Raw genomic sequence first — 20988 nt, 5'->3', positions numbered from 1 at the left:
CTGGTGGTTGATGTACGCGACCGCCGTGGCGTTGTCCGACTGTATGCGGATCTGTCTGCCCTCCAGCCACCGATGGAACGCCTTTAGGGCTAGATACACTGCCCTTATCTCCAGAACATTGATCTGAAGGGAGGACTCTGTCGAAGTCCAGGTTCCCTGAGCCCTGTGGTGGAGGAAGACCGCTCCCCACCCTGACAGACTCGCGTCCGTCGTGACCACAGCCCAGGATGGGGGCAGGAATGATTTTCCCTTCGACAAGGAAGTGGGAAGAAGCCACCACTGAAGAGAGGTTTTGGCTGCCAGTGAAAGAGAGACGTTCCTGTCTAGGGACGTCGACCTCCTGTCCCATTTGCGGAGAATGTCCCATTGAAGTGGACGCAGATGAAACTGCGCAAAGGGAACTGCCTCCATTGCTGCCACCATCTTCCCTAGGAAGTGCATGAGGCGCCTCAAGGGGTGTGACTGGGTCCGAAGGAGAGAGTGCACCCCTGTCTGTAGCGAACGCTGTTTGTCCAGCGGCAGCTTCACTATCGCTGAGAGAGTATGAAACTCCATCCCGAGGTAAGTCAGTGATTGGGTCGGTGTCAATTTTGACTTTGGGAAATTGATGATCCACCCGAACCTCTGGAGAGTCTCCAGAGCAATGGTCAGGCTGTGTTGACATGCCACCCGGGATGGTGCCTTGACTAGGAGATCGTCTAAGTAAGGGATCACCGAGTGGCCCTGAGAGTGTAGGACCGCCACCACGGATGCCATGATCTTGGTGAAGACCCGTGGGGCTGTCGCCAGACCGAAAGGCAGTGCCACAAACTGAAGGTGTTCGTCCCCGATGGCGAAACGCAGGAAGCGTTGATGCTCTGGTGCAATCGGCACATGGAGATAAGCATCCTTGATGTCGATTGAGGCTAGGAAGTCTCCTTGGGACATCGAGGCGATGACAGAACGGAGAGATTCCATCCGGAACCGTCTGGTTCTCACGTGTCTGTTGAGCAGTTTGAGGTCCAGAACGGGGCGGAAAGATCCGTCCTTTTTTGGCACCACGAACAAGTTGGAGTAAAAACCGCGACCACGTTCTTGAATGGGAACGGGAATCACAACTCCTTCTGCCTTCAGAGTGTTCACCGCCTGAAAAAGTGCATCGGCTCGCTCGGGGGGCGGAGATGTTCTGAAGAAACGAGTCGGAGGACGAGAGCTGAGCTCTATCCTGTAACCGTGCGACAGAATGTCTCTCACCCATCGGTCTTGGACATGTGGCCACCAGGCGTCGCAAAAGCGGGAGAGCCTGCCACCGACCGAGGATGCGGTTTGGGGAGGCCGAAAGTCATGAGGAGGCCGCCTTGGAGGCGGTTCCTCCGGCGGTCTTTGGAGGACGTGACTTAGACCGCCATGCAGAAGAGTTCCTCTGGCCCTTCTCTGACCTGTTGGACGTAGGAGGATTGGGACCTGGCTGAGGGCCGAAAGGACCGAAACCGCGATTGAATTTTTCGTTGCTGAGGTTTGTTTGGTTTGGACTGAGGTAAGGACGAGTCCTTACCCTTGGATTGTTTAATAATTTCATCCAATTGCTCGCCAAACAAACGGTCGCCAGAAAATGGCAAACCGGTTAAGAACTTCTTGGAAGCAGAGTCTGCCTTCCATTCGCGTAGCCACATGGCCCTGCGGACTGCCACCGAATTGGCGGACGCTACCGCTGTACGGCTCGCTGAGTCCAGGACGGCATTCATGGCGTAGGACGAAAAGGCCGACGCCTGAGAAGTCAAAGACACAACTTGCGGAGCAGAGGTACGTGTGACTGCATTAATCTCAGACAGACAAGCTGAGATAGCTTGGAGTGCCCACACGGCTGCAAAGGCCGGAGCAAACGACGCGCCTATGGCTTCATAGATGGATTTCATCAGGAGCTCTATTTGCCTGTCAGTGGCATCCTTGAGCGATGAACCATCTGCCACTGATACTACGGATCTAGCCGCCAGTCTAGAGACTGGAGGATCCACCTTGGGACACTGAGCCCAACCCTTAACTACGTCAGGGGGGAAGGGGTAACGTGTGTCATTAAGGCGCTTAGTAAAGCGCTTGTCCGGAAATGCTCTGTGCTTCTGGACAGCATCTCTGAAGTTAGAGTGATCGAAAAACGCACTCCGTGTACGTTTGGGAAACCTAAACTGGTGTTTCTCCTGCTGTGAAGCCGACTCCTCTATAGGTGGAGTTGGGGGAGAAAGATCTAGCACCTGGTTGATGGACGCTATAAGGTCATTTACTATGGCGTCCCCTTCAGGTGTATCAAGATTGAGAGCAACGTCAGGATCAGAGCCCTGAGCTGCGACCTCCGCCTCATCCTCCAGAGAGTCCTCATGCTGCGACCCCGAACAGCGTGATGAAGCCGGGGAAGGTTCCCAGCGAGCCCGCTTAGCCGGTCTGGGACTGCGGTCCGTGTCGGAGTCCTCCCCGTGGGACCTAGGTGTCACCCCAGGAGCACTCTGCTGCACCGACCGAGGGGGGCCTGGGGGCGATGAACTCACAGTGCCCGGGGCCTGTGTGACCGATCTGGACTGCAAGGCTTCTAGTATCTTAGCAGACCATCTGTCCATAGACTGAGCCATGGATTGTGAAAGCGACTCAGAGAGTTTCTCAGCCAAAACTGCAAACTCTGTCCCTGCCACCTGGACAGTGGAAGCCGGCGGTTCTACCTGAGCCGAGGGTCCCACCAGTGCCCGAGGCTCCGGCTGAGTGAGTGCCACAGGGGCCGAGCATTGCACACAGTGAGGGTAGGTGGAACCTGCAGGTAACATAGCCGCACAAGAGGTACAGGTTGCAAAATAAGCCTGTGCCTTGGCACCCTTGCTCTTTGCGGACAACATGCTGTAGTCTCCTCTGAGAGTGATCACTGAGGGTATATAGCCAAAAGCAAAACAATGCGGCCGAACAGAGAAAATGTATACAAATATATATATATATATATATATATATATATATATATACACTTCGGCACCCAAGGGGGGCCAGCACCGGGTAACCGGTGTGGCTTACCGACCGCCCAAAGCGGTTGTGTGTCCACCAGATTCCCTGCCTGGGCCTCCCAGAGCTGTAGAGCTCGTTCTGAAATCCTCCACCGGCAGAAGTGATTGTAAATATGGCTGCCAGAGTTCTCAGGGGAGGAGGGAGCCGTGGGCGTGACTAATAAAGTGCGGGAATCTGGTGCCCCACAGTGCTCAGTGAGGGGGGAGGAGAACACCTAAGTATGCTCCAGCCCTCACTGCCGACGTCCAGTCGACCGTCCCGCCCTTACCCCTGACTGGCAGGCCCGGGGGCGGGAGTTATGGTACTAGGCCGCAGAAGCCGGGGACTAAATTTAATAACGCGGTCGGCGCGGTAGTCCCGGTCGTCACAAAAAAACAGCAGCCGCTGCAGCGTCTGTAACACAGGCGCTCCATGCACCGTCCCCAAGGGGACACAGAGTACCTTATAGATGCAGGGCCTGTCCCTGATGATACTCAGTCTCCTGTCCGTCAGATTCCACCAGGGGCTGCGGAGGGAGCCCGGTCCCAGTGAATGGTGACCGGTTAGGATCCCACTTCTCCCAGAGCCTCCAAGGGATGGGGAAGGAAAAACGGCATGTGGCTCCAGCCTTTGTACCCGCAATGGGTACCTCAACCTTAACAGCACCGCCGACTTAGTGGGGTGAGAAGGGAGCATGCCGGGGGCCCTGTTAGGGCCCTCTTTTCTTCCATCCGATACAATCAGCAGCTGCTGCTGACTAAAATGGGAGCTTGAGTGAATGTGTGCCTCCTTCAACACAAAGCATAAAACTGAGGAGCCCGTGATGCACGGGAGGGTGTATAGGCAGAGGGGAGGGGTTACACTTTTTAAAGTGTAATACTTTGTGTGGCCTCCGGAGGCAGAAGCTATACACCCACTTGTCTGGGTCTCCCAATGGAGCGACAAAGAAAAACCTGATCCGTGGCGTCCGTTACATCCGCTGTGCGTTCGTTTGACAGATCAGTCATGATCAGTTTGTTTGGGACAGCCCAGTGGGTGTGCCAAACATGCTGGGCATGCTCAGTAGAGCATGACAGAATCTAGCACTGGATTCAGTCGTAAGACAGCTTACGACGGAATCCAGCACCATAGACAAACATTACAAGCTTGACAGATGGTGATCGATTCCTGCGGTGCATTAATTGACAGCCCCAAAAAAAAAAACAATTACATTCTGCATTGTTTCCGCCCGGCGGTCAGTCCAAAGACGACTGATGTGCAGTGCAGTGGAGTAGATACAACGCAAGGTCATCAGTCGCAATCCGCCACTCATACACATTTATGGGAAACAATAGAATCCGTTTACCAGAGCCGTGGATTGTGACCAATACAAATTATGGGAAAATGTGAACCTAGCCTAATTTTGCCTGGAAAAGTAGCCACTTGTTCTGGTATGACAGCCTCTTTACACCCCCAATTGGTAAGCTAGTTCCACGGATATTTTAACATCTACACCTGAAGCCCCACCAATGTTATGTTTTCACTCAATATTAGACAGGGAATAATTCCATCACCTGTGCAAAATTAAGGAAATACTGGAAACCTGATTGAGGAAAACCTGAAAACATGATCTGTTGGTGGGTCTTGAGGACTAGAGTTGAGAAACACTGCCATAGGCCATCCATGTCTATTGCTTGAGAGTGACAGGAAGTTCTTTTGGACTAATCTCAAAAGTTTGAAAACCTGTTGTGTCCTCAAATAGAATCAGGTTTTTTTGCTAGCTCTGAGAGCAGCATGATGTAGGCAAAGAGGCCCTGAATCCAGTGATCACTAAACCTCAGCAGGCAGTAAATTTTGCCATGCAGCAGAGGTGACATGAGGCTCTCCATGTACAAGGTCTATAGACAATGAGCTGCTAATCACAAGGGGAGCAGAGTTAGACAACATGGCATGAGTCAGTCATTAACACTGGAAGTGGCATGTGATACCTTGTTGAATTCTGTATTTTAACCCTACACCATGCTGTCCTTAGATTACATAGCAAGGACCTGCTGACAAATTGCATTAAACACCCAGTTTGCAGGTTAAGCCATGCAGCCACTGTACTGACAAGCTTGCTACTGTCAGCAGCTGCAGTTTACTCCCAGCATCCGTCAATGTTTACAGGTACGGCTTCAGTCACCACTCAGTATATAGTAAGCGGTGGCTGTAACTAGGCCCCAGCATTGAATTGTGCTGCAGAGCAAAGACAAATACATTAAGAATGTACTATTCGTATAAAAGTGGTTGGGAGGGCAGGGAGTACAGCAGAGACCAAGAAAAGGGATGTAAAAAGTTGTGGAAGCAGAAGAAGGGAATTTTGTTTACTTACCGTAAATTCCTTTTCTTCTAGCTCCAATTGGGAGACCCAGACAATTGGGGTGTATAGCTTCTGCCTCCGGAGGCCACACAAAGTATTACACTTAAAAGTGTAAAGCCCCTCCCCTTCTGCCTATACACCCCCCGTGCATCACGGGCTCCTCAGTTTTGGTGCAAAAGCAAGAAGGAGGAAAAGTTATAAATTGGTTTAAAGTAAATTCAATCCGAAGGAATTTCGGAGAACTGAAACCATTCAACATGAACAACATGTGTACACAAAGAACAACAGCCCGAAGGGAACAGGGGCGGGTGCTGGGTCTCCCAATTGGAGCTAGAAGAAAAGGAATTTACGGTAAGTAAACAAAATTCCCTTCTTCTTTGTCGCTCCATTGGGAGACCCAGACAATTGGGACGTCCAAAAGCAGTCCCTGGGTGGGTAAAATAATACCTCGTAATAGAGCCGTAAAACGGCCCTTTCCTACAGGTGGGCAACCGCCGCCTGAAGGACTTGCCTACCTAGGCTGGCATCCGCCGAAGCATAGGTATGCACCTGATAGTGTTTCGTGAAAGTGTGCAGGCTCGACCAGGTAGCCTCCTGACACACCTGCTGAGCCGTAGCCTGGTGCCGCAAAGCCCAGGACGCACCCACGGCTCTGGTAGAATGGGCTTTCAGCCCTGAGGGAACCGGAAGCCCAGAAGATCGGTAAGCTTCAAGAATTGGTTCCTTGATCCACCGAGCCAGGGTTGATTTGGAAGCTTGTGACCCTTTACGCTGGCCAGCGACAAGGACAAAGAGTGCATCCGAGCGGCGCAGGGGTGCCGTACGAGAAATGTAGAGTCTGAGTGCTCTCACCAGATCTAACGAGTGCAAATCCTTTTCACACTGATGAACTGGATGAGGACAAAAAGAGGGTAAGGAGATATCCTGATTGAGATGAAAGGGGGATACCACCTTAGGGAGAAATTCCGGTACCGGGCGCAGAACCACCTTGTCCTGGTGAAACACCAGGAAAGGGGCTTTGCATGACAGCGCCGCTAGCTCCGACACTCTCCGAAGTGATGTGACTGCTACTAGGAAGACCACTTTCTGCGAAAGGCGTGAGAGAGAAATATCCCTCATTGGCTCGAAAGGTGGCTTCTGAAGAGCCATCAGCACCCTGTTCAGATCCCAGGGTTCTAACGGCCGCTTGTAAGGAGGGACTATGTGACAAACCCCCTGCAGGAACGTGCGTACCTGTGGAAGTCTGGCTAGGCGCTTCTGAAAAAACACAGAGAGCGCTGAGACTTGTCCCTTAAGAGAGCCGAGCGACAACCCTTTTTCCAATCCGGATTGAAGGAAGGAAAGAAAAGTGGGCAAGGCAAATGGCCAGGGAGAAACACCCTGATCAGAGCACCAAGATAGGAATATCCTCCACGTCCTGTGGTAGATCTTGGCGGACGTTGGTTTCCTAGCCTGTCTCATAGTGGCAATGACCTCTTGAGATAACCCTGAAGACGCTAGGATCCAGGACTCAATGGCCACACAGTCAGGTTGAGGGCCGCAGAATTCAGATGGAAAAACGGCCCTTGAGACAGCAAGTCTGGTCGGTCTGGTAGTGCCCACGGTTGGCCCACCGTGAGATGCCACAGATCCGGGTACCACGACCTCCTCGGCCAGTCTGGCGCGACGAGGATGGCGCGGCGGCAGTCGGACCTGATCTTGCGTAACACTCTGGGCAACAGTGCCAGAGGGGGAAACACATAAGGGAGTTGAAACTGCGACCAATCCTGAACTAAGGCGTCTGCCGCCAGAGCTCTGTGATCTTGAGACCGTGCCATGAATGTTGGGACCTTGTTGTTGTGCCGGGACGCCATTAGGTCGACGTACGGCATCCCCCAGCGGCAACACATCTCCTGAAACACGTCCGGGTGAAGGGACCATTCCCCTGCGTCCATGCCCTGGCGACTGAGAAAGTCTGCTTCCCAGTTTTCTACGCCCGGGATGTGAACTGCGGATATGGTGGAGTCCGTGGCTTCCACCCACTGCAGAATCCGCCTGACTTCCTGGAAGGCTTGCCGACTGCGTGTTCCGCCTTGGTGGTTGATGTAAGCCACCGCTGTGGAGTTGTCCGACTGAATTCGGATCTGCTTGCCTTCCAGCCACGGCTGGAACGCCTTTAGAGCAAGATACACTGCCCTTATCTCCAGAACATTTATCTGAAGGGAGGACTCTGTCGGAGTCCAGGTTCCCTGAGCCCTGTGGTGGAGAAAGACCGCTCCCCACCCTGACAGGCTCGCGTCCGTCGTGACCACAGCCCATGATGGGGGAAGGAAGGATTTCCCCTTCGACAGAGAAGTGGGGAGAAGCCACCACTGAAGGGAAGCCTTGGCTGCCCGTGAAAGGGAGACGTTCCTGTCGAGGGACGTCGATTTCCTGTCCCATTTGCGGAGAATGTCCCATTGAAGTGGACGCAGATGAAACTGCGCAAAAGGGACTGCCTCCATTGCTGCTACCATCTTCCCTAGGAAGTGCATGAGGCGCCTCAGGGGGTGTGACTGGCCTTGAAGGAGAGATTGCACCCCTGTCTGTAGTGAACGCTGTTTGTCCAGCGGAAGCTTCACTATCGCTGAGAGAGTATGAAACTCCATACCAAGATATGTCAGTGATTGGGCCGGTGTCAGATTTGACTTTGGAAAATCGATGATCCACCCGAAACTCTGGAGAGTCTCCAGAGCAACGTCCAGGCTGCGTTGGCATGCCACTTGAGAGGGTGCCTTGACCAGCAGATCGTCTAAGTAAGGGATCACCGAGTGTCCCTGAGAGTGTAGGACTGCTACCACTGCTGCCATGACCTTGGTGAAGACCCGTGGTGCTGTCGCCAGGCCGAAAGGCAGTGCCACGAACTGAAGGTGTTCGTCCCCTATGGCGAAACGCAGGAAGCGCTGATGCTCTGGTGCAATCGGTACGTGGAGATAAGCATCTTTGATGTCTATTGATGCCAGGAAGTCTCCTTGGGACATTGAGGCGATGACGGAGCGGAGCGATTCCATCCGGAACCGCCTGGTTTTTACGTGTTTGTTGAGCAGTTTTAGGTCCAGAACAGGACGGAAGGATCCGTCCTTTTTCGGTACCACAAACAAGTTGGAGTAAAAACCGTGACCCTGTTGCTGAAGAGGAACAGGGATCACCAATCCTTCCGCCTTCAGAGTGCACACCGCCTGAAGAAGAGCATCGGCTCTCTCGGGGGGCGGAGATGTCCTGAAAAATCGAGTCGGAGGACGAGAGCTGAACTCTATCCTGTAACCGTGGGATAGAATGTCTCTCACCCATCGGTCTTTTACCTGTGGCAGCCAGGTGTCGCAAAAGCGGGAAAGCCTGCCACCGACCGAGGATGCGGTGTGAGGAGGCCGAAAGTCATGAGGAGGCCGCCTTGGGAGCGGTTCCTCCGGCGGTCTTTTTAGGACGTGACTTAGACCGCCATGAATCGGAGTTCCTCTGATCCTTTTGAGGCCTTTTGGACGAGGAGAACTGAGACCTTCCCGCGGGCCAAAAGGACCGAAACCTCGATTGTACCTTCCGTGGTTGAGGTCTGTTTGGTTTGGACTGGGGTAAGGATGAGTCCTTTCCCTTGGATTGTTTAATGATTTCGTCCAATCGTTTACCAAACAGGCGGTCGCCAGAAAATGGCAAACCGGTGAAGAACTTTTTGGAAGCGGAGTCTGCCTTCCATTCACGTAACCACATGGCCCTGCGGACTGCCACCGAATTGGCGGATGCTACCGCCGTACGGCTCGTAGAGTCCAGGACAGCATTAATGGCGTAGGACGCAAACGCCGACGCCTGAGAGGTTAAGGACACCACTTGCGGAGCAGATGTACGTGTGACTGCATTAATCTGCGCATGGCAAGCTGAGATAGCTTGGAGTGCCCATACGGCTGCGAATGCTGGAGCAAAAGACGCGCCGATAGCTTCATAGATGGATTTCAACCATAGTTCCATCTGTCTGTCAGTGGCATCTTTGAGTGAAGCCCCATCTTCCACTGCAACTATGGATCTAGCCGCCAGTCTGGAGACAGGAGGATCCACCTTAGGACACTGAGCCCAGCCCTTGACAACGTCAGGGGGGAAGGGATAACGTGTATCCTTAAGGCGCTTGGAAAAACGCTTATCTGGACAAGCTCAGTGTTTCTGGACTGCCTCTCTGAAGTCAGAGTGATCCAGAAACATACTCAATGGACGCTTGGGAGACCTGAAACGGAATTTCTCCTGCTGAGAAGCTGACTCCTCAATTGTAGGAGCTGGTGGAGAAATATCCAACACCTGATTGATGGTTGCTATAAGGTCATTCACTATGGCGTCACCATCAGGTGTATCCAGGTTGAGCGCGGTCTCAGGGTCAGAATCCTGATCTGCTACCTCCGCATCATCATCCAGAGAGTCCTCCTGCTGAGACCCTGAACAATGTGATGAAGTCGAGGGAATTTCCCAGCGAGCCCGCTTAGGCGGCCTGGGACTGCGGTCCATGTCAGAGACCTCACCCTGGGACCCATGGTTCACCCCAGGAGCACTCTGCAGCTCCAAATGAGGGGGGCCTGGGGTCAATGATTGAACAGTGCCCGGGGCCTGAGTTACCGGTCTGGACTGTAAGGCTTCTAGTATCCTAGCAGACCATTTATCCATAGTCTCAGACAGTTTGTCAGCAAATACTGCAAACTCCGTCCCTGTCACCTGGACAGTGGTAGCAGGTGGTTCCACCTGGGCCACCAGTAGCAGAGGCTCCGGCTGAGTAAGTGCCACAGGGGCCGAGCATTGCACACAATGAGGGTCAGTGGAACCTGCCGGTAGTATAGCCGCACATGAGGTACAGGTTTCAAAGTAAGCCTGTGCTTTGGCACCCTTGCTATTTGCGGACGACATGCTGTTGTCTCCTCTGAGTACAATCCAGGAGGGTATATAGCCAAAAATCAACAGTCCGACCGTACAGTGTAGATGTATAGCGTATAAGCATATATATATATGTACACTCCGGCACTCAGTGGGGCCAGCACCTCAGGTGCTGCTTACCGACCGCTCAAAGCGGTTGTGTGATCACGAGCATCCCTGCCTGGGCCTCCCAGAGCTTTCTCTCCTCTCCAGCGTCAGAAGAGCTGACAGGAATGGCTGCCGGCGTTCTGTGGGGAGGAGGGGGCCGTGGGCGTGCCCTAGAAAGTGCGGGAATCTGGAGCCCCACTGAGCTGAATGAGGGGGGAGGAGGATACAGAGTATGCTCCAGCCCTCAGCGCTGACGTTCTGTGCAGCGTCCCCTGACTGACAGGCCTGGGGGCGGGAATATGCGCTACTAGGCCGCAAAAGCCGGGGACTAAAGTTATAAGCGCGGCCGGCATATAAGCGCGGCCGTCGCGGTAGTCCCCGGCGCACTAACACACCCAGCAGTGCTGCAGTGTATATGGTACCAGCGCTCCATGCGCGGTCCCCACGGGGACACAGAGTACCTCACAGCGCGGCCTGCGCGGTAGTCCCCGGCGCAATAACACACCCAGCAGTGCTGCAGTGTATATGGCACCAGCGCTCCATGCGCGGTCCCCACGGGGACACAGAGTACCTCACAGTAGCAGGGCCTTGTCCCTGACGATACTCAGTTCCTGTCCAGCAGTTCCCCAGGGGCTGCGGAGGGAGCACGGCCTCAGTGCCTGGAGACCAATTAGGATCCCACTTCACCCAGAGCCCATTAAGGGATGGGGAAGGAAAACAGCATGTGGCTCCTGCCTATGTACCCGCAATGGGTACCTCAACCTTAACAGCACCGCCGACCAGAGTGGGGTGAGAAGGGAGCATGCTGGGGGCCGTTATGGGCCCTCTTTTCTTCCATCCGACATAGTCAGCAGCTGCTGCTGACTAAGATGTGGAGCTATGCGTGGATGTCAGCCTCCTTCGCACAAAGCATAAAAACTGAGGAGCCCGTGATGCACGGGGGGTGTATAGGCAGAAGGGGAGGGGCTTTACACTTTTAAGTGTAATACTTTGTGTGGCCTCCGGAGGCAGAAGCTATACACCCCAATTGTCTGGGTCTCCCAATGGAGCGACAAAGAAAGTGATTTTTGACATTGCACTGAAAGAAGGGAATTTTGTTTACTTACCGTAAATTCCTTTTCTTCTAGCTCCAATTGGGAGACCCAGACCATTGGGTGTATAGGCTATGCCTCCGGAGGCCGCACAAAGTATTACACTAAAAGTGTAAAGCCCCTCCCCTTCTGCCTATACACCCCCCGTGCTCCCACGGGCTCCTCAGTTTTGGTGCAAAAGCAAGAAGGAGGAAAAGAAGGGAATTTTGTTTACTTACCGTAAATTCCTTTTCTTCTAGCTCCAATTGGGAGACCCAGACAATTGGGTGTATAGCTACTGCCTCCGGAGGCCACACAAAGTATTACACTTAAAAGTGTAAGGCCCCTCCCCTTCTGGCTATACACCCTCCCGTGGGATCACGGGCTCCTCAGTTTTAGTGCAAAAGCAAGAAGGAGGAAAGCCAATAACAGGTTTAAAGACAAATTCAATCCGAAGAAACATCGGAGAACTGAAACCAATCAACATGAACAACATGTGTACTCGAAAAAACCAAAAATCCCTAAGAAAACAGGGCAGGTGCTGGGTCTCCCAATTGGAGCTAGAAGAAAAGGAATTTACGGTAAGTAAACAAAATTCCCTTCTTCTTTTTCGCTCCTAATTGGGAGACCCAGACAATTGGGACGTCCAAAAGCAGTCCCTGGGTGGGTAAAAGAATACCTCGTGATAGGGCCGTCAAACAGCCCTGTCCTACAGGTGGGCAACCGCCGCCTGAAGGACTTGTCTACCTAGGCTGGCGTCCGCCGAAGCGTAGGTATGCACCTGATAATGCTTGGTAAAGGTGTGCAGACTCGACCAGGTAGCCGCCTGGCACACCTGCTGAGCCGTAGCCTGGTGCCGTAATGCCCAGGACGCACCCACGGCTCTGGTAGAATGGGCCTTCAGCCCTGAAGGAACCGGAAGCCCCGCAGAACGGTAGGTTTCAAGAATTGGTTCCTTGATCCACCGAGCCAGGGTGGATTTGGAAGCTTGCGACCCTTTACGCTGACCAGCGACAAGGACAAAGAGTGCATCCGAGCGGCGTAAGGGCGCCGTGCGGGAAATGTAGATCCTGAGTGCTCTGACCAGATCCAACAAATGCAAACCTTTCTCAAATTGATGAACTGGATGAGGACACAAGGAAGGTAATGTGACATCCTGATTGAGATGAAAGGGGGATACCACCTTAGGGAGAAACTCAGGAACCGGGCGTAGAACCACCTTGTCCTGGTGAAACACCAGGAAGGGAGATTTGCATGATATCGCCGCTAGCTCGGACACTCTCCGAAGAGACGTGACCGCCACTAGAAAAGCCACTTTCTGTGAAAGACGAGAAAGGGAAACATCCTTCATAGGCTCGAAAGGCGGCTTCTGGAGAGCAATTAGAACCTTGTTCAGATCCCAGGGCTCTAACGGCCGCTTGTAAGGAGGGACGATATGACCAACTCCTTGCAGGAACGTGCGCACCTGAGTAAGTCGTGCTAGGCGTTTCTGAAAAAATACAGATAGCGCTGAGACTTGTCCTTTAAGGGAGCTGAGCGACAAACCTTTTTCCAACCCGGATTGCAGGAAGGAAAGAAAAGTAGGCAATGCAAAAGGCCAGGGAGGAACTCCCTGAGCCGCGCACCAAGATAAGAATATCTTCCACGTCCTGTGGTAGATCTTGGCGGAGGATGGTTTTCTAGCCTGCCTCATGGTGGTAATAACATTTCCAGATAATCCTGAAGACGCTAGGATCCAGGACTCAATGGCCACACAGTCAGGTTCAGGGCCGCAGAATTCAGGTGGAAAAACGGCCCTTGAGATAGCAAGTCTGGTCGTTCTGGTAGTGCCCATGGTTGGCCTACCGTGAGGTGCCACAGATCTGGGTACCACGATCTCCTCGGCCAGTCTGGAGCGACGAGGATGGCGCGACGGCAGTCGGCCCTGATCTTGCGCAGCACTCTGGGTAACAATGCCAGAGGTGGGAACACATAAGGTAGTCGGAATTGCGACCAATCTTGAACTAAGGCGTCTGCCGCCAGAGCTCGGTGATCGTGAGACCGTGCCATGAAAACCGGGACCTTGTTGTTGTACCGTGACGCCATCAGGTCGACGTCCGGCATCCCCCAGCGGCGACAGATCTCCTGAAACACGTCCGGGTGAAGGGACCATTCCCCTGCGTCCATACCCTGGCGACTGAGGAAGTCTGCTTCCCAGTTTTCCACGCCTGGGATGTGAACTGCGGAAATGGTGGAAGCCGTGTCTTCCACCCACGTTAGAATCCGTCGGACTTCCTGGAAGGCTTGCCGACTGCGTGTGCCACCTTGGTGGTTGATGTATGCTACCGCTGTGGAGTTGTCCGACTGAATTCGGATCTGCTTGCCTTCCAGCCACTGCTGGAAGGCTTGTAGGGCAAGATACACTGCTCTGATTTCTAGAACATTGATCTGAAGGGTGGACTCTTGCTGAGTCCACGTACCCTGAGCCCTGTGGTGGAGAAAAACCGCTCCCCACCCTGACAGACTCGCGTCCGTCGTGACCACCGCCCAGGATGGGGGTAGGAAGGACTTTCCCTTTGACAATGAGGTGGGAAACTGAAGAGATTCCTTGGCCGCCTGAGAAAGGGAGACGTTCCTGTCGAGGGACGTCGACTTCCCGTCCCATTGACGGAGAATGTCCCATTGTAGTGGACGCAGATGAAACTGCGCGAAAGGGACTGCCTCCATTGCTGCAACCATCTTCCCTAGAAAGTGCATGAGGCGTCTCAAGGGGTGTGACTGGCCTTGAAGGAGAGATTGCACCCCTGTCTGTAGTGAACGCTGTTTGTCCAGCGGAAGCATCACTGTCGCTGAGAGAGTATGAAACTCCATGCCAAGGTATGTTATCGATTGGGTCGGGGTGAGATTTGACTTTGAAAAGTTGATGATCCACCCGAAACTCTGGAGAGTCTCCAGCGCAACGTTCAGGCTGTTTTGGCATGCCTCTTGAGAGGGTGCCTTGACAAGTAGATCGTCCAAATAAGGGATCACCGAGTGACCCTGAGAGTGCAGGACTGCTACTACTGCTGCCATGACCTTGGTGAAGACCCTTGGAGCTGTCGCCAAACCGAAAGGCAGGGCTACGAACTGAAGGTGTTCGTCTCCTATAACGAAGCGTAGAAAACGCTGGTGCTCTGGAGCAATCGGCACGTGGAGATAAACATCTTTGATGTCTATTGATGCTAGGAAATCTCCTTGAGACATTGAGGCGATGACGGAACGGAGGGATTCCATCCGGAACCGCCTGGTTTTCACATGCTTGTTGAGCAGTTTTAGGTCCAGAACAGGACGGAAAGACCCGTCCTTTTTTGGCACCACAAACAAATTGGAGTAAAAACCGTGACCTTGTTCCAGAAGAGGAAGGGGGTCACCACTCCTTCCGCTTTTAGAGTGGACACCGCTAGCCGCAGAGCATCGGCTCGGTCGGGAGGTGAAGTTCTGAAGAAGCGAGTTGGAGGACGAGAGCTGAACTCTATCCTGTACCCGTGAGACAGAATGTCTCTCACCCAACGGTCTGTGACCTGTGGCAGCCAAATGTCGCCAAAGCGGGAGAGCCTGCCACCGACCGAGGATGCGGAGAGAGGAGGCCGAAAGTCATGTGGAAGCCGCCTTGGTAGCGGGTCTTCCGGCTGTCTTTTTTGGCCGTGACTGAGTTCGCCAAGAATCTGAGCTCCTCTGATCCTTTTGAGTCCTTTTGGACGAGGAGAATTGGGACCTGCCTGAGCCTCGAAAGGACCGAAACCCCGACTGTCCTCTCCTCTGTTGGGGTTTATTTTGTCTGGGCTGAGGTAAAGATGAATCCTTACCCTTGGAGTGTTTAATGATTTCATCTAAGCGCTCCCCAAACAGTCGGTCACGAGAAAATGGCAAACTGGTTAAACACTTTTTGGAAGCAGAATCTGCCTTCCATTCTCTTAACCACAAGGCTCTGCGTAAAACTACGGAGTTGGCGGACGCCACTGCCGTACGGCTCGTAGAGTCTAGGACAGCATTGATCGCGTAAGACGCAAACGCAGACATTTGAGAGGTTAAGGGTGCCACCTGCGGAGCAGATGTACGTGTGACCGTGTCCATCTGTGTAAGACCAGCTGAAATAGCTTGGAGTGCCCATACGGCTGCGAATGCTGGAGCAAACGACGCGCCGATAGCTTCATAGATGGATTTCAACCAGAGCTCCATCTGCCTGTCAGTGGCATCTTTAAGTGCCGCCCCATCTTCCACTGCAACTAAGGATCTAGCTGCGAGCCTGGAGATTGGAGGATCCACCTTGGGACACTGGGTCCAGCCCTTGACCACGTCTGGGGGAAAAGGATAACGTGTATCCTTAAGCCGCTTGGAAAAACGCTTATTCGGATAAGCGTGGTGTTTCTGGATTGCTTCTCTAAAGTCAGAGTGGTCCAGAAAAACACTTAATTTACGCTTGGGATACCTGAAATGGAATTTCTCCTGCTGTGAAGCTGTCTCCTCCACAGGAGGAGCAGGGGGAGAAATGTCCAACATTTTATTGATGGACGCTATAAGATCATTCACTATGGCGTCACCATCTGGTGTATCCAAATTGAGAGCGGTCTCAGGATCAGAATCCTGATCAGCCATCTCCACCTCATCATACAGAGAGTCCTCCTGCTGGGACCCTGACCAGTGTGATGAAGTCGAGGGCCGCTCATAGCGAGCTCGTTTAGGCTGTCTGGGACTGTCGTCCGTGTCAGAGCCATCACCCTGGGATGCAAGAGACACCCCCGGATCCCGGAGCTGTTCCGACTGAGGGGGACCAGGGAGCAATGAGTTAACAGTGTTCATGGCCTGAGGTACTGGTCTAGACTGCAATGTTTCAAGAATTTTAGTCATAGTCACAGACAATCTGTCAGCAAAGACTGCAAACTCCGTCCCTGTCACCTGGACAGTATTTACAGGAGGTTCTGCCTGGGTCACCTCCAGCAGAGGCCCCGGCCGAGCAAGTGCCACAGGGGCCGAGCACTGCACACAGTGGGGGTCAGTGGAACCTGCCGGTAGAACAGCCCCACAAGCGGTACAAGCAGCATAGAAAGCCTGTGCCTTGGCACCTTTGCTTTTTGCGGTCGACATGCTGTTGTGTCCTCTGAGAATCTAGGAGAGTATATAGCAGAGGATCCCCAGCGACCGTACAGTGCAATGTAAAGCTGCAAGCATAAAATACAATATACACTTCGGCACCAGTGGGGTCAGCCCTTGAGGGCAGCTTACCGCCCGCTGAAAAGCGGGTGTGTGGGCACCAGAATCCCGTGTCTGGGTCTCCCAGTCTCCTTTCTCCAGCTCAGACTGCACACAGGAATGGCTGCCGGCGTCCTGTGAAGAGAGGGATCGTGGGCGTGCCTCAAACAAAGTGCGGGAAACTGGCGTCCCACTGTGCCCAGTGTGAGGGCTGGAGTATGCAAAGCAGACTCCAGCCCTCTGCGCTGACGTTCTGTACAGCGTCCCGCCCTTCCCCTGACTGGCAGGCCTGGGGGCGGGAACGAAACGAAACTAGGCCGCAGAAAGCCGGGGACTCGAGTAATAAGCGCGGCCGTGATATATGCACGGCCAGCGCGGAAGTCCCCGGCGCACCACAAGTCCCAGCCGCGCCGCAGCGCTGATAACAGTGGCCGCGCGGCAGTTTCAATACATGTCCCCTCTCAGCAAAGCTGTAGATAGGAATGGCACCAGCGCGCAGCGCTGTTGTCCCCGGCGCACTAACACACCCAGCAATGCTGCAGTGTGCGCGCGGACTGTACGGGGACACAGAGTACCTTGTCGTAGCAGGGCCCTGTCCCTGACGATACTCCGCTCCATATCCAGCAGATTCCCCAGGGGCTGTGGACGGAGCACGGTCTCTGTGCCTGGAGACCGGTAAATCCCACTTCACCAAGAGCCCTAAGGGGGATGGGGAAGGATGCAGCATGTGGGCTCCAGCCTCTGTACCCGCAATGGGTACCTCAACCTTAACAAACACCGCCGACAAAAGTGGGGTGAGAAGGGAGCATGCTGGGGGCCCCATATGGGCCCTCTTTTCTTCCATCCGACATAGTCAGCAGCTGCTGCTGACTAAACAGTGGAGCTATGCGTGTATGTGTGCCTCCTTCGCACAAAGCATGAAAACTGAGGAGCCCGTGATCCCACGGGAGGGTGTATAGCCAGAAGGGGAGGGGCCTTACACTTTTAAGTGTAATACTTTGTGTGGCCTCCGGAGGCAGTAGCTATACACCCAATTGTCTGGGTCTCCCAATTAGGAGCGAAAAAGAAAATTATAAACTGGTTTTAAGTAAATTCAATCCGAAGGAATATCGGAGAACTGAAACCATTCAACATGAACAACATGTGTACACAAAAAAACAGGGGCGGGTGCTGGGTCTCCCAATTGGAGCTAGAAGAAAAGGAATTTACGGTAAGTAAACAAAATTCCCTTCTTCTTTGTCGTTCCATTGGGAGACCCAGACCATTGGGACGTCCAAAAGCAGTCCCTGGGTGGGTAAAATAATACCTCGTAATAGAGCCGTAAAACGGCCCCTTCCTACAGGTGGGCAACCGCCGCCTGAAGGACTCGTCTACCTAGGCTGGCATCCGCCGAAGCATAGGTATGCACCTGATAGTGCTTCGTGAAAGTGTGCAGGCTCGACCAGGTAGCCGCCTGACACACCTGCTGAGCCGTAGCCTGGTGCCTCAAAGCCCAGGACGCACCCACGGCTCTGGTAGAATGGGCCTTCAGCCCTGAGGGAACCGGAAGCCCAGCAGAACGGTAAGCTTCGAGAATTGGTTCCTTGATCCACCGAGCCAGGGTTGATTTGGAAGCCTGTGACCCTTTACGCTGGCCAGCGACAAGGACAAAGAGTGCATCCGAGCGGCGCAAGGGCACCGTACGAGAAATGTAGAGTCTGAGAGCTCTCACCAGATCTAACAAGTGCAAATCCTTTTCACATTGGTGAACTGGATGAGGACAAAAAGAAGGTAAGGAGATATCCTGATTGAGATGAAAGGGGGATACCACCTTAGGGAGGAATTCCGGAACCGGACGTAGAACCACCTTGTCCTGGTGAAACACCAGGAAAGGGGCTTTGCATGACAGCGCTGCTAGCTCAGACACTCTCCGAAGAGAAGTGACCGCAACTAGGAAAACCACTTTCTGCGAAAGGCGTGAGAGAGAAATATCTCTCATTGGCTCGAATGGTGGTTTCTGAAGAACCCTCAACACCCTGTTCAGATCCCAGGGTTCTAAAGGCCGCTTGTAAGGAGGAACGATGTGACAAACCCCCTGCAGGAACGTGCGTACCTGTGGAAGCCTGGCAAGGCGCTTCTGGAAAAACACAGAGAGCGCTGAGACTTGTCCCTTAAGGGAGCCGAGCGACAAACCCTTTCCCAGTCCAGATTGAAGGAAGGACAGAAAAGTGGGCAAGGCAAAAGGCCAGGGAGAAAAACCCTGAGCAGAGCACCACGACAGGAAAATTTTCCCTGTCCTGTGGTAGATCTTGGCGGACGTTGGTTTCCTAGCCTGTCTCATAGTGGCAATGACGTCTTGAGGTAACCCTGAAGACGCTAGGATCCAGGACTCAATGGCCACACAGTCAGGTTGAGGGCCGCAGAATTCAGATGGAAAAACGGCCCTTGGGATAGCAAGTCTGGTCGGTCTGGTAGTGCCCACGGTTGGCCGACCGTGAGATGCCACAGATCCGGGTACCACGACCTCCTCGGCCAGTCTGGAGCGACGAGGATGACGCGGCGGCAGTCGGCCCTGATCTTGCGTAACACTCTGGGCAACAGTGCCAGCGGAGGAAACACATAAGGGAGTTGAAACTGCGACCAATCCTGAACTAAGGCGTCTGCCGCCAGAGCTCTGGAATCTTGAGACCGTGCCATGAACATCGGTACCTTGTTGCTGTGCCGGGACGCCATGAGGTCGACGTCCGGCATGCCCCAGCGGCAACAGATCTCCTGAAACACGTCCGGGTGAAGGGACCATTCCCCTGCGTCCATGCCCTGGCGACTGAGATAATCTGCTTCCCAGTTTTCCACGCCTGGGATGTGAACTGCAGAGATGGTGGAGGCCGTTGCTTCCACCCACAGCAAAATTCGCCGGACTTCCAGGAAGGCTTGCCGACTGCGTGTGCCGCCTTGGTGGTTGATGTATGCCACCGCTGTGGAATTGTCCGACTGAATTCGGATCTGCTTGCCTTCCAGCCACTGCTGGAACGCTTTCAGGGCAAGGTACACTGCCCGTATTTCCAGAACATTGATCTGAAGCGATGACCCTTGTTGGGTCCACGTACCCTGAGCCCTGTGGTGGAGAAAAACCGCTCCCCACCCTGACAGACTCGCGTCCGTCGTGACCACCTCCCAGGATGGGGGTAGGAAGGATTTCCCCTTTGATACTGAAGTGGGAAGAAGCCACCACCGAAGGGAAGCTTTGGTCGCTTGAGAGAGGGAGACAGTCCTGTCGAGGGACGTCGGCTTCCTGTCCCATTTGCGTAGGATGTCCCATTGAAGAGGACGCAGGTGAAACTGCGCGAAAGGGACTGCCTCCATTGCTGCCACCATCTTCCCCAGGAAGTGCATGAGGCGCCTCAAGGGGTGTGACTGGCCTTGAAGGAGAGATTGTACCCCTTTCTGTAGTGACTGCTGCTTGATCAGCGGAAGCTTCACTATCGCTGAGAGGGTATGAAACTCCATGCCAAGATATGTCAGCGATTGGGCCGGTGTCAGATTTGACTTCGGAAAATTGATGATCCACCCGAAACTCTGGAGAGTCTCCAGGGTAGCTTCGAGGCTGTGTTGGCATGCCTCTTGAGAGGGTGCCTTGATCAGCAGATCGTCCAAGTACGGGATCACCGAGTGACCCTGAGAGTGTAGGACCGCTACTACAGTAGCCATAACCTTGGTAAAAACCCGTGGGGCTGTTGCCAGACCGAACGGCAGTGCCACGAACTGCAGGTGTTCGTTTCCTATGGCGAAGCGCAGGAAGCGCTGGTGCTCCGGAGCAATCGGTACGTGGAGATAAGCATCTTTGATATCGATCGATGCAAGGAAATCTCCTTGGGACATTGAGGAGGTGATGGAGCGGAGGGATTCCATCCGGAACCGCCTGGTTTTTACGTGTTTGTTGAGCAGTTTCAGGTCCAGGACAGGGCGGAAAGACCCGTCCTTCTTTGGGACCACAAACAAGTTGGAGTAAAAACCGTGGCCCTGTTGCTGAAGAGGAACAGGGATCACCACTCCTTCTGCCTTCAGAGTGCGCAGCGCCTGCAGAAGAGCCTCTGCTCGCTCGGGAGGCGGGGATGACCTGAAGAATCGAGTCGGGGGACGAGAGGTGAACTCTATCTTGTAACCGTGAGACAGAATGTCTCTCACCCAGCGGTCTTTTATTCGTGGCAGCCAGGTGTCGCAAAAGCGGGAGAGCCTGCCACCGACCGAGGATGCGGGATGAGGAGGTCGAAAGTCATGAGGAAGCCGCTTTGTTAGCTGCCCCTCCGGTGGTCTTTTTAGGACGTGACTTAGTCCGCCATGCATCAGAGTTCTTTTGCTCTTTCTGAGGCCTTTTGGACGAGGAGA

This window comes from Anomaloglossus baeobatrachus, chromosome 11 (assembly GCF_048569485.1).
Source record: "Anomaloglossus baeobatrachus isolate aAnoBae1 chromosome 11, aAnoBae1.hap1, whole genome shotgun sequence".
Lineage (NCBI taxonomy): Eukaryota > Metazoa > Chordata > Amphibia > Anura > Aromobatidae > Anomaloglossus > Anomaloglossus baeobatrachus.
Note: the sequence above shows the minus strand (reverse complement) of the source record.